Genomic DNA, 11,032 nt, shown 5'->3' on the forward strand with positions numbered 1-11,032 from the left:
CTCGTAGCCAGTGCTCGACAGCCATCATTCATCCACTCATTCAAAGTAGTGAAAAAGGTTGGTCAAAGTGATCACTGAATGCTTTACTTGGATTCCTTAAGCTCGAAAATGTTAGAGAAACTTATGTGATCCAAACTTCCAAGCTATGCTAACTTATGTGATGCAAACTTTTACCCAAACCAACCTTTTTCCTTTACACATTTTCCCCTACATGAACTTATGCCATACAAACTTTCACTCCAGATTAACTTTGTCTCATGTGAACTTTTCTCCTTAACAAACTTCTGCCACACAACCTTTCACACTGGATTACCCCTTTTTGCATTAACAAGGCCTTGCCCTGGACAAATACCATGCACATAAACTTCTTTCAAACACACTCACAGCAAATCTAAACTTCTCTTTCATGACCATTTGTCCATAAAAACAATGACCCACTTACAATCTTATAATACTTTGTCAACTGAACTTTGGCCTTTGAAATGGTGACTTGTAAAAGGTTTTTTGAATGGTTGAGAATCAAAATATTCAGTCATCCAGTCATACAGGTATTCAAACATCCTATTCTAGCCTGAGCAGAATATGCAATGTTAGGTATGCCTTACATCCCAGTCTACAAACTTGGTACATTTTTTACATGAGCTTGTTGGGCCTGAGCTCAGGGCAGGATTGATATTTGAGCAGGTTCAGGAAGTTTAGGAGCAGGAAGACCTCAACCAGGGCACCTGATGTAATTTTGGGGCATCCCCTGAATTGGGGCACAGATCAAGCGGGAGTGGAAAAAAATCTGTAGTACACTATGGTGTATTCCAAATGACAGAGCATGATCAACTAATTTAAGGGCAGCCCAGAGACAAAATGTCATAGCTGTCCCAACCAATGCCACATCCTATCTGGTCCCACATACAGCTGCTAACACATCTGCTGAGGCCAGATGTCCACCAAATGAAGTAAAGGCTGCGACAACACATATTGTCCATGCAGGAAGACTCTCATTTGTAATAGCTTCCACTGTTTGGGTGAACAAATAAACTAGCCACAAACAACAGCACAACTCTGATAGACCGATAGTGGTGGCTTTGTTGCTTTGACCTTTTATTGTTCCTGCTCTTCACATCTTTGCATTTACACATACTGCGACTTTGGTAAGATATAGACATAAAACAAAAATTGGATGGCAAATTCAGTGTGACTTCAGCCTGCGTCTCTGCTTTGTTTTTATAAAACAGGAACAAAAAGTATTTCACACACGCAAGTCACATCATCAGGAAAACTTCGGTCATCACATACCACTATTACATATCAGCTCCCCATCATCACATCTTATGAGCCCATCTACGTGTCACGGATACTGATCCGGCACCGCACTGATACGATCGAACATGCCCTAACCATACTGTGGACCGTTTTGCCATCTCTGGCGGACTGCCTTGCACCGGCGATACCTGTTACACCATAATTCGACAGGTAAGAACACACAAAATCTTACACGGCACTTCGCCGTCGTCATTTGACTATCTGCTTCTTTGAAAACATTATCTATTACCTGACGAGACACCACCAAGCGGTGTTCCCGCGGTCAACACCCCACGCAATCCCACGCGAACAACCTGCACACGCTGGCTGTGGAAGATGGACAATGGACACCGCTCAAGGCTGTATAAAGAAAGTCGGACCGTCTTGTGATTTTAGCGCCACAACCGCTTTAAGTAAGAGTGACGTCACTGGAGCAATTCCTCGGCAGGTGCCTTCAGCAGGCGTCGTACGCGGCTCCGCGTGCTGCGTAATATTCCGGATAGAATTATCGCCAAATTGCTCGTCTGTGGGTTGCAGTCATTTTAGCTACTGTATACGATACTTGGAGTTAATGAATTTATTTTTTTTTCATTTATGTCGACAACTTCGACCAATGTGATCACATAAAAAGCGACCTCGGTTTGGAGTCGGATCTTTGAGCTAGATGGCAGATGCATTGTCCTCACTTAGTGGATCTGTTAGGGATGGTGCCAATACAACGAGCCCGGCTCACGTAGTCAGACTCACCGTTCTGGCCTCCACCATCGCTTGTTTCTGTGCCACTGATGCGCACGTGCTAACGGTCCTCGAGTCAGCCAGCTTGGAGGTCAAGCCGTTGATCTCGACGTCCCGGCTGGGCTAGGCCGGACAAATCGTGATGCGCCAATTGCGAAGCGCGGCGGGCGGTTGCACTGCTTCCCAAGCAGGCCTCAGATAAACAGTCGGGTGATAGATGCCGCTGTGATCTCAGCGGCCTCCTAACAGTACCCGGACCACGCGTCCCAAAGTGGCCAATGAGACACCTCGACAGGCTCCATGCGGTCTGGACCACGCGTGCCGCCGTGATGTTGGCAGGCTCCACACAGATCCCAGGCCATGCGTCCCAAGGTGGCCGCCGTGACGTATGCAGGTTCCACATACAGCTCACCTCGTGCGGTCCCGGATGGTACAGGTCAAACATATAGCCCGGTCCACGGATCCCGAGGTGGCCGTCGCCATCCCAGTGCGGTTGCCAAACAGAAGGTTGGTTCATGAATCATAAAGCGGCCGGCCACCAGCCCCACTGCTATTAGTTCAGAGCGTGCACGGTCCATGATGTCTTAAGTTAAAAATGTTTATGGTTCGAAATGCCGCCAAATAGTTCCACCTGTGTTCGTCAGGGACGGAGCCTCGCCGCTATGGCTGGGATAACGGCACTTGGGACTGTAATGCCATTTCCTGCCGGTGGGTATGCAGTCGAGCAACATTATTGCCAATCGCTTTACGCGATCGGCTGCGTCGGCTGATCAGATGATTATTCGCGCCGTTTCCACTCGCGTTAACTTGATTGTTGTCCTGCGCGTGGGAAGAACTTGACGCTTGTACGAAAATGTGCTAATTGGTTGGTCGGTGAGAAGGTTCTCAGTTGAGGAGAGAAGACCAGTGGAATGTCAAGCAGGAGGGTTGAAGGGAGCATACAGGGCATCACTTCATACGCTTTAGGAGGGCCTGAGTCCCCCCCCCCCCCCCAACGCTGACTTCAGCTCCCCTTCCCCGTTACTCATCTGAGCCCCCTCAACGCACATAAGCAAACATGGAACACTGGGCCGAGGAATTCATAGCAATTATATTTATCATTGGCATACTAGAAAGTAGATGCCTAAATACATCACTACTAGTATCATGTAAATTTTGTGCGAAATAGTACCACGTGCTGTCTGATTTTTTTGTCACCCCATCCATTTCATTTGTTAAGCCAGTCTACAAACGTTTGACAAGCTTTTTCCAAATGATAGCGTCAAGAATGATTGACTGCAATACGTTGAGCTTTAAAAAGTACAGGCAGTGGCCAAGCTAGAAGTTAACGCATGTTTTTCCCCAACTGTGGAAAGTGTATTTGTCGCATAATCGTGGCTGTGGTGGTTCTACAACACGATCAGCGGCAGCGGTAGCCATCAGTGATCTCCTACTTCTTTTTCTGGGCTTTTCACAAAAAGGCGGCTAACGCTTGTTTGAAATGGGAAGACATTCTTCGGCAGGAAAACAATTCTTATCGTACGAAATATTTCCTTTTAAAGATTAGCATCGAGGACGCAAATTCAAGTGGCCGAAATCTGGGGAAAAATCAGTTTTTTCGGGCAATGCTGGGTCAATCCATTTGGCTGAGCCCCCCTCCAACACCCCCCCCCCCCCGCCCTCTTCAACCGATTTTAGAAAGTGACACCACTCGGAGCATATATTATTGCCTGGTATGGTTACAGTTACCGTTATTCCCAGACCACTATTTGGCGCTCAATCTGATGCAAAACACGATGTGCCCATCCGGACACAAAATGCAGTTGGATATAACGAAGCCTAGATCTCTGATTTGGACGAACGACGCCCAAAATCGTGGTTTAAAAACATTACACTGCAATGCAATTTTTCAATGGATGATTTCGTTATGCCTTGTCATGCAGGAGTGTTCGGTTTAAACAAAACAGTGGTTGTTCGCAGTCCACCATGGAAGATGTTGCGTTCTTAAGATGCGCGGAAATGTGTTCGGACTAACCATTAAGGGGCAAAACCAGCAGTACGTGAATATGTGGTTCCCGAACAAAGTCGAATGGAAAAGTTATGTCGAAAACAAGTGGAGGGATAAAAAGTCGAAAGGGATAAAAGTCGAGAGGAATAAAAGTCGATAGGGATCTAATTCGGGTGGGAAAACAGTCCCAAAACTGTTTGTGAACAGGGATAAGACTGAAAACAGGATGGGGCGAAAGACAGAGCATGGACAGGAATGAATGCCAACTTGACTATGGCAAAACCCCAGCAGTCAGGATAATTTAAAACAGCAAAATCATCAGGATGGCCCGCTATGAGAGGTGGATACAACTGTGGCCACGGAGAGAGACAGATGGGAGTGGATCGGACGGGACGGGAACGGGCGCGGCCCTGCGGGACCAGATCACAACAGAAGGGACCGGGCGAGGGACTGGGACGGGACCGAACCAAACTGGACGGCACTAGAAGGAACCACGTGGCCAGACGCGAGCAGACAGCACCGGACGTCACCGGGCGTGGTCGGAATGAACCGGACGGGACAGAACGGGGCTGAGCGAAACCAGACGGAACCAGACGGAACCAGATGAAACTAGACAGAATCGGACAGAATCGAACGGAACAGGACGGAATCAGACGAGACTGGATGGAGCATGATGCTATCCAGTTGGCGGGGCAGGATGGAATGAGACAAATTTTAAGAAAGTCTTCAGGGAAAGCTGCTATCTAAGGGTCTAAATACCGCGCCAAAGTAAAGGTTTCAACTGTTCCGCAACTCACCTGGCTGTCGTCGGCTGCGCGGTAGCGTGCATCTGCGGTATCTCCGGCGTTTGACGTCGGCGAGATGGAGCGGAGCGGCCGAGCGTAGCACGGAGAACAGCCGCAGAACAGCAGACGGTGTCCGTTGTGCGACTGTGTCGGCAGTGAACCCGCGTGTGCGTCATGAGGCTAAAACACCCAGAGCGTGTGGACATGTTTCAGACACAAAATCGTGGCGCGTAATATCGGCGAGAAAGACTCTAAGGTTCTGGTTTTGTTGCGCGCTGTTTTCACTTCATACAGGCCACCATAGTGTTACGCTCGGGTTTCAGCTGGGATTATTTTTTCCCTTAATTTCGGTTGTTTTCTTTTTAAATTCCTGGGCTGTGCACCTCCTGCTGGCTGTCCAGATAACTAGGAGTAAGGGTTCATCACTTCTCCGCAATATCATCGTGAGCGCCCGAAGGAGTCCTCACCGACACAAAACGGCAATTACGAGATTCCAAAGCCCACCTTGCATAAAACCAACGAGCGCCGAGACTGACTCAATAATTTAGATGAAGTTCCTGCATAGTTCTTAAAGTCACGTACTAGCACACGTCATGTGCGAGTACATAAATGACCATAATATGCATGGCCATAATATTTTTAACACGTTTACAAATACTAATCAGAGAAGAAACTGGGCCGCCTCTTCGCAATAACCATGTTTATGCATGTCTAGATTGTTTTTTAGGTTAGCTGCGTGTGTGGGAATGATTGACAGCATCTGACACTCTTTTTCCCCCGGTACTGATCCTGTCATTGGGGCTTTGCCATGCGCGCAGCTGCTCAGACTACATCGCACCGCCTGCCGCTCATTCTAGCACGAAGAGCGGCCACTGTGAGTCTGCAGTAGTCTAGGGATAGTGACTGGACTCACCAATGACCAACCTTACAAAAGAAACGCTCCTTGGGTGTAATACGTCTGCCAGTAATAATCACATTCGTTTGGATTGATTATGCATGTAGCTGTTAATGGTGGCTGTTGGCTAGCTGGCCCTTTGTGTTGATTCGCAGGTCCGGAAGCAACTGCAAATGGTGGCAAAAACATTGGCTCACTGATAATATATGGACTTTTGCGAAGCACACGCTTTCGTCCTAACCAGGGCACTAAGCGTTTCTTTACTGGGACTCCGCAACCAGCATTCATACATTCACACGGTCTCCTGCAGGCTTGTCACCGGTCCTATTAAAGGGAAGCCTATTGTGTGGTCGCTACACACAATCTGCAGATTATGTGTAACGATCTGACTCCCTCAATTATAGGCAGAACCGTACAGCTATACACCACTTATGCGCCGGGATTTATCCGTAGTAATAACTGCCACCTGATGTAAGGTTCACCGTGGCATCTCCATGTAGTCTCCACTCCCTATTGCCACTAAACTATGTCGACATCCCCCCCCCCTCCGTTGGCCCACCGGAATTTCTCATCGGCTCCCAACAATCCATCGCTACCCGCGAGGAGCCCTTGTGACTCGTAGGCCTATCCCGTCGCTACCCGCGAGAAGTCATCAATAAACCACCTGTGGCACATTTAGCCCGTGATGACAGCAATTCGACTGAGCTTGTGGAAAATTCGCGGTCGCCCCAAGCTGCACGCAGCACATGGACCACGCGAAATAGAGAAACCAACATCAAAAACATGGACTCGAATACGACGTGTCCTGCCTTATGGCACAAATTCAGGTCGCACGTAATGCATCGATCGGCTGCATTCTTACAGACTGTACATTGAAACGCATAGAGCAATACCAGACAGGGGTCTGCATGTGACTTAACACCACACCTTAGTGACATATTCGTAACAAGGCATGCTGGTTTCTACGATATGATACAAGAATTACATCACATATAACTGATCAGAAATAAAGCGCGAGTACATGATCTCACCATGCCCACATAATTTTTTTTTAATGTTCATGAATGCAACGCAAGGTTGCATAATCAAGAAAAACGCCGGGGATGTCAGGGACCTGCTGAAGGGCCGGCAATTCCTCCGTCCGGGCCGATATGGATTTTGCAGGTGTGCGGGCGCTGAGTGCCCAGCTGTCGGCGCACCAGGTCGATAAGGTCTCCAAACACTGCCGTCCTTTTCAGCGCCCCTCCCACTGCATATGTCCCTGTATCCATGATTGTAACTGTTGCTGTTTGCCTTCGATGAGGTCGGTGTTTTTAAAGGGCTCTATTGCTCGTCCTGGCGCACAGGTCCGGAACCAGCGTCAGGGCCCAACATGACAACCAAAAACCGTACTCGCACATTGAAAAAACAACATGGGCCCCGCGACGAATAGATACGTCACGCGCCACATCTCAACCTAACCTATTCATTTGCGCTCTCGAGATTACAGAACGTATAAACAGCTCCAGAATAATCGCATTCTCACGTTGAAAAACAGCATGTGGCCCGCGACGGACAGATAGGCCGCGCGCCACATCTCAGCCTAACCTATTTAAACCCACTTTCGAGATTACAGAGCGTTTAGACACCTCCAGAATCCCCGCGCTCGCACGGTGAAAACCAGCATCAGCCCGCGGCGGATAGATAAGCCGCGCGCCAAAGTCATTCGGCGAGGAGCGCAGTTTCGCAAAGTGAGTTGGGGGAGGACGAAGGGACGGTGGGCGGAACCGGAAAAATGATGGAAACCACCAACAAAACGCCAATGAACGGGTTTTCCCGTATTCAACACACCATCTTCGCCAAGGTGGAAGCGAGTCACCCTCACCCCCCCCCCCCCCCCCCCCCCCGCTTTGCAACTGAAGAGGAGACAGACTATGCCCCTGTGTTCGGCATTACGAGTTAAGACTTCCTATGCCGAGAAACCGACCATCCGTATACCAGAAGGTAGGTTAAATGACGTATAACAAACATTATTTATATTGCCAGCACTCGGCGTTTCATCTGTGCTCACGATATTGAATGTGTGATAGTAAGCACTTAGTACTGCCTCATATACTTTTTGCCGGCTTTTGTCCGTTTGGGGCTTTCGTCTTTCGCTTTTCTTTTCGACTCATCTTGTTTTTTCCAAATGGTCTTTTATCTCTATAGATCTTTTGTCCTTTGGCTTTTTAGCGACTGGACTTGATCTCACGCGGCGTATGTCTCTTTCGACTTTTTGTTGCGTTTGATTCTGACTCATATTTTGCTCCTGTCGACTTTTATCTCTTTCGACCTTTTGTCCTTCGACTTTTTTCGATGCTATTTTCGTCCCAGTCGATTTCTATCCCTCATGACTGTTTTCTTCCCACTTTTTTTCACTCGGCTTTTTGTCCGGACAGGAACATGCACACAGATTGTCTTAAAATTATCAGAGCCTCCCTCATTTAAAGCACTGGTTTTGAGATTAAACGCGAGGATTTTCCCCCTCTAAATTTTCGATGACGCCTTGGCATTTCTCACATATTGATGCACAAACATAATTTAGATCAATTAACAGACTAAGTAATTTTTGTCGTATGTTACTCTTCTTAGCCGAACACCCGTCTTTACAAATTAGGTGTGCTGGACCTGATAAACCGGTTGAATTATTCAAAATCGTGCCATGCTCTAAGCTAAGCTTTTCCATTTTTTGAGATCGAGCCAAACGTAACGCTCATCGGTTTTCGCACGAATATTTCATGCTCATTTAACACTTTTTTTGTCGTTTAATAATATTTTAGGTTAACTGGAATGATGTTATCATTCAGGGACTACGTATGCAGTAATTCTTACTGCATGCGCAGGATACTCTTGCTACCGATATAGCTCGGATAAAGAATTTACCGAATCCGAACCGGTCTAGAGCAGGACCAAGGCATGTGCAGGGTTTACCTGCTGTTTTATCATTTGGGGGGGGGGGGGGACAGAATGACGCTCTTCCGTCCTTTGATCCGCCAGCGGATGGTTGCGACAGAACAAAAGTGGGAAGAGCGTTCAAACGATTTCGAAAGTTCATGAGCCAAACTGGAATACCATTATGGGCTTAGCAGCCTGCAAGTGGCGGAATCACGTCGAGTGCCCAAATTTGGAAAGCCAGGTAGCAATACTGAAATAGGCTGAGTATCGTTTGATTTTGACGGGTCCGTGGTTTGGAAATGTCAGAGGTTCAGGTCCAAGCAAAACGTTGGCAGGTTCGATCGTATGATCCGCCGGCTATCAAATGTGGTCCGTTGTCAATTGATATCATTTCATGTTCATGAAATGTGCATCAAAAACTATAAAAAATTGGCACTCGCCCTATGGGGCATTCACAGTCCTTACCAATGTCCTACGCCGGACGTGGCGACGTGTGGCTATTGTTTCAAACATCACCATAGTCGTAGGAGGGATGCAACAAATATGTGCCCTCCCAGGCACGCCTGCTGAGAAGACGCGCGCAGATTCCCAAGTTTGCGAATCTACGCGCGTTAACAAAACTACCTATTCCCCGAAATGCGGCGCTTATGCCTCATGTCACCAAAAAAGTACACGCGCCTTTTGACCGTTTGGTAATTCGATGACTGCGATATGCATTGTGAACCCACCCATACCTAACCCAAAGCACTTCCACTTGCGCCGTCGTGCAGCCGACGAGAGCCAGGCGATTTGACGGAGGATTTTTTATTTCGGCATGGTGTTGAGGTGTTATGTAGCCGCTTTTCCGTGAAAAAGGCCGAGTTTGTATTTTTGTTGTATTTTTGGATCATTAGCTCAAGCAAAGGTCGTTCATAAGCAGTAATGGAAATATAAAAAACATGAAATTACTCTTGAAAGTCTTGCCAATGGTCCGCTTAATTCCATCATAATTCATATACGTGTTATGATGCAGCAGGTACCATGCATATATTTAAGTCTGGTGCCCTTTTGTCAGAGTAGATGAATGTCTTACTCTTGTAAAACAAACCTACAGCAACATAACAGAGAACTGCTGGGGACTATAAATCAGAGATGTTTGAACTGAGATTCTCGATAAAGTCACAGGCATGTCCACCGCAATAGACTCCTTGCGGGCCCAAAGTCGCCCAAAACTGAGAGATGAGAGCATAAAGCACCGGTCCTCCTGTTCTCGAACGCACGGCTCTTCCAGTTGCGGACTATGGAGGTCAACGCAGCTGTCCGCGTATCTTGCTGCTAAATCTCTGCCGTTTGGCTCGGACTGCCTGTGCCCATATGGTAGCGCCTAGAAGATTTAAATCCAAAATAGTTTTCCTGATCACCAAACTCCTGAATTATAGTCAGTAGTGCCCTGGTGAAAACTGCCCTCGAACCTGACGGGAGGAAGGGGGGGGGGGGCTGGAGCCCCACGAGCTTCCTCTCTTCCTCGTCTGACTACCACTTTCTTCTATTATTTGCGATGTGCAGCCAAATGTGATCGCAATATGCATGTGAAGAGTGTATTATGATATAATTAACAAATAAATGTAACGGATTAAAGGCAGTAGCATGGGCAATATTCAGCTCGCGCACCAGGACACGTGCTAACGTTGGTACTGAACACTGTAATGATATTATTTCCTGCCAAATTTGAAACTGAAGTGGTCGAGATCCGGTTATAGCAAATGGGGGTCGGGATCAGGCCGGCTTTCGTTGCAGTGCTATGGTACTTTTTGGAATCATTGAACTTCTCAAGGCTGCTCTCATCCCAACTTTGATATCGTCTCGCGCCCCCAGCAAACGCCGTCTTTATCTGCTGACGGGTTGGTGCCATCCTTAGGAACAGTGGGGGTGTGGTGTCATGTTAGCCGAAGTGTGATGACGTCACTGGTGCGTCATCGCGTGACGTTCGCGCAATGCTGGGGTTGAATGCTGGATTCTTATTGGTGCTGACAAAACGTGGCGTTGCGCGGGGCCCTGTGCGTAATATCTTTCAAAGACCTGACAGCTGGTTTTGATTTACACAAATTTCCTAGATATTACGAAGTCAAAGGTCAACATCGTTCAGTGCGAAACCTTCCAATTTTCATAAAAGTTTTCATGGTGATATAGTCTGAACTAAGCATTGAAAGCCCTAAGCTAAAATTGACGCAAGGAGCAAGATTTGACTACCTGAGATTCAGCTGAGAAACATTTTGTGCTTGTAAAACCCGCTGTATTCTTCAATTCCAAAGGTTGTAAAGGTTGATTCATCGTCTTCCATAAGATTGCGTTCGTACGCTTGTCTCTTTGTCGTCATTTCGTTTGCAGGTGTCCCTATTAACCTTCACGGGCCTCCCCGGCACAAAGTGCGTCCTTGAATGC

At 47.5% G+C, this 11,032-nt stretch overlaps 1 protein-coding gene across 1 annotated transcript in view; it reads right to left on the minus strand.

Moving 5' to 3' along the window:
* The window catches only part of Polr2E (DNA-directed RNA polymerases I, II, and III subunit Rpb5), a 49,326-nt gene extending 47,713 nt beyond the window's left edge, over window positions 1–1,613 (minus strand). Inside the window, exon 1 of the mRNA XM_037232290.1 lies at window positions 1,547–1,613. The gene's annotated coding sequence lies outside the window, so the exon portion shown is untranslated. The remainder of the gene's footprint in view (window positions 1–1,546) is intronic.
* Between the last annotated feature and the right edge of the window lie 9,419 nt (window positions 1,614–11,032).

The sequence above is a fragment of the Pollicipes pollicipes genome, unplaced genomic scaffold (genome assembly GCF_011947565.3).
Source record: "Pollicipes pollicipes isolate AB1234 unplaced genomic scaffold, Ppol_2.1 Scaffold_6686;HRSCAF=7923_pilon_pilon_pilon, whole genome shotgun sequence".
NCBI lineage: Eukaryota > Metazoa > Arthropoda > Thecostraca > Pollicipedomorpha > Pollicipedidae > Pollicipes > Pollicipes pollicipes.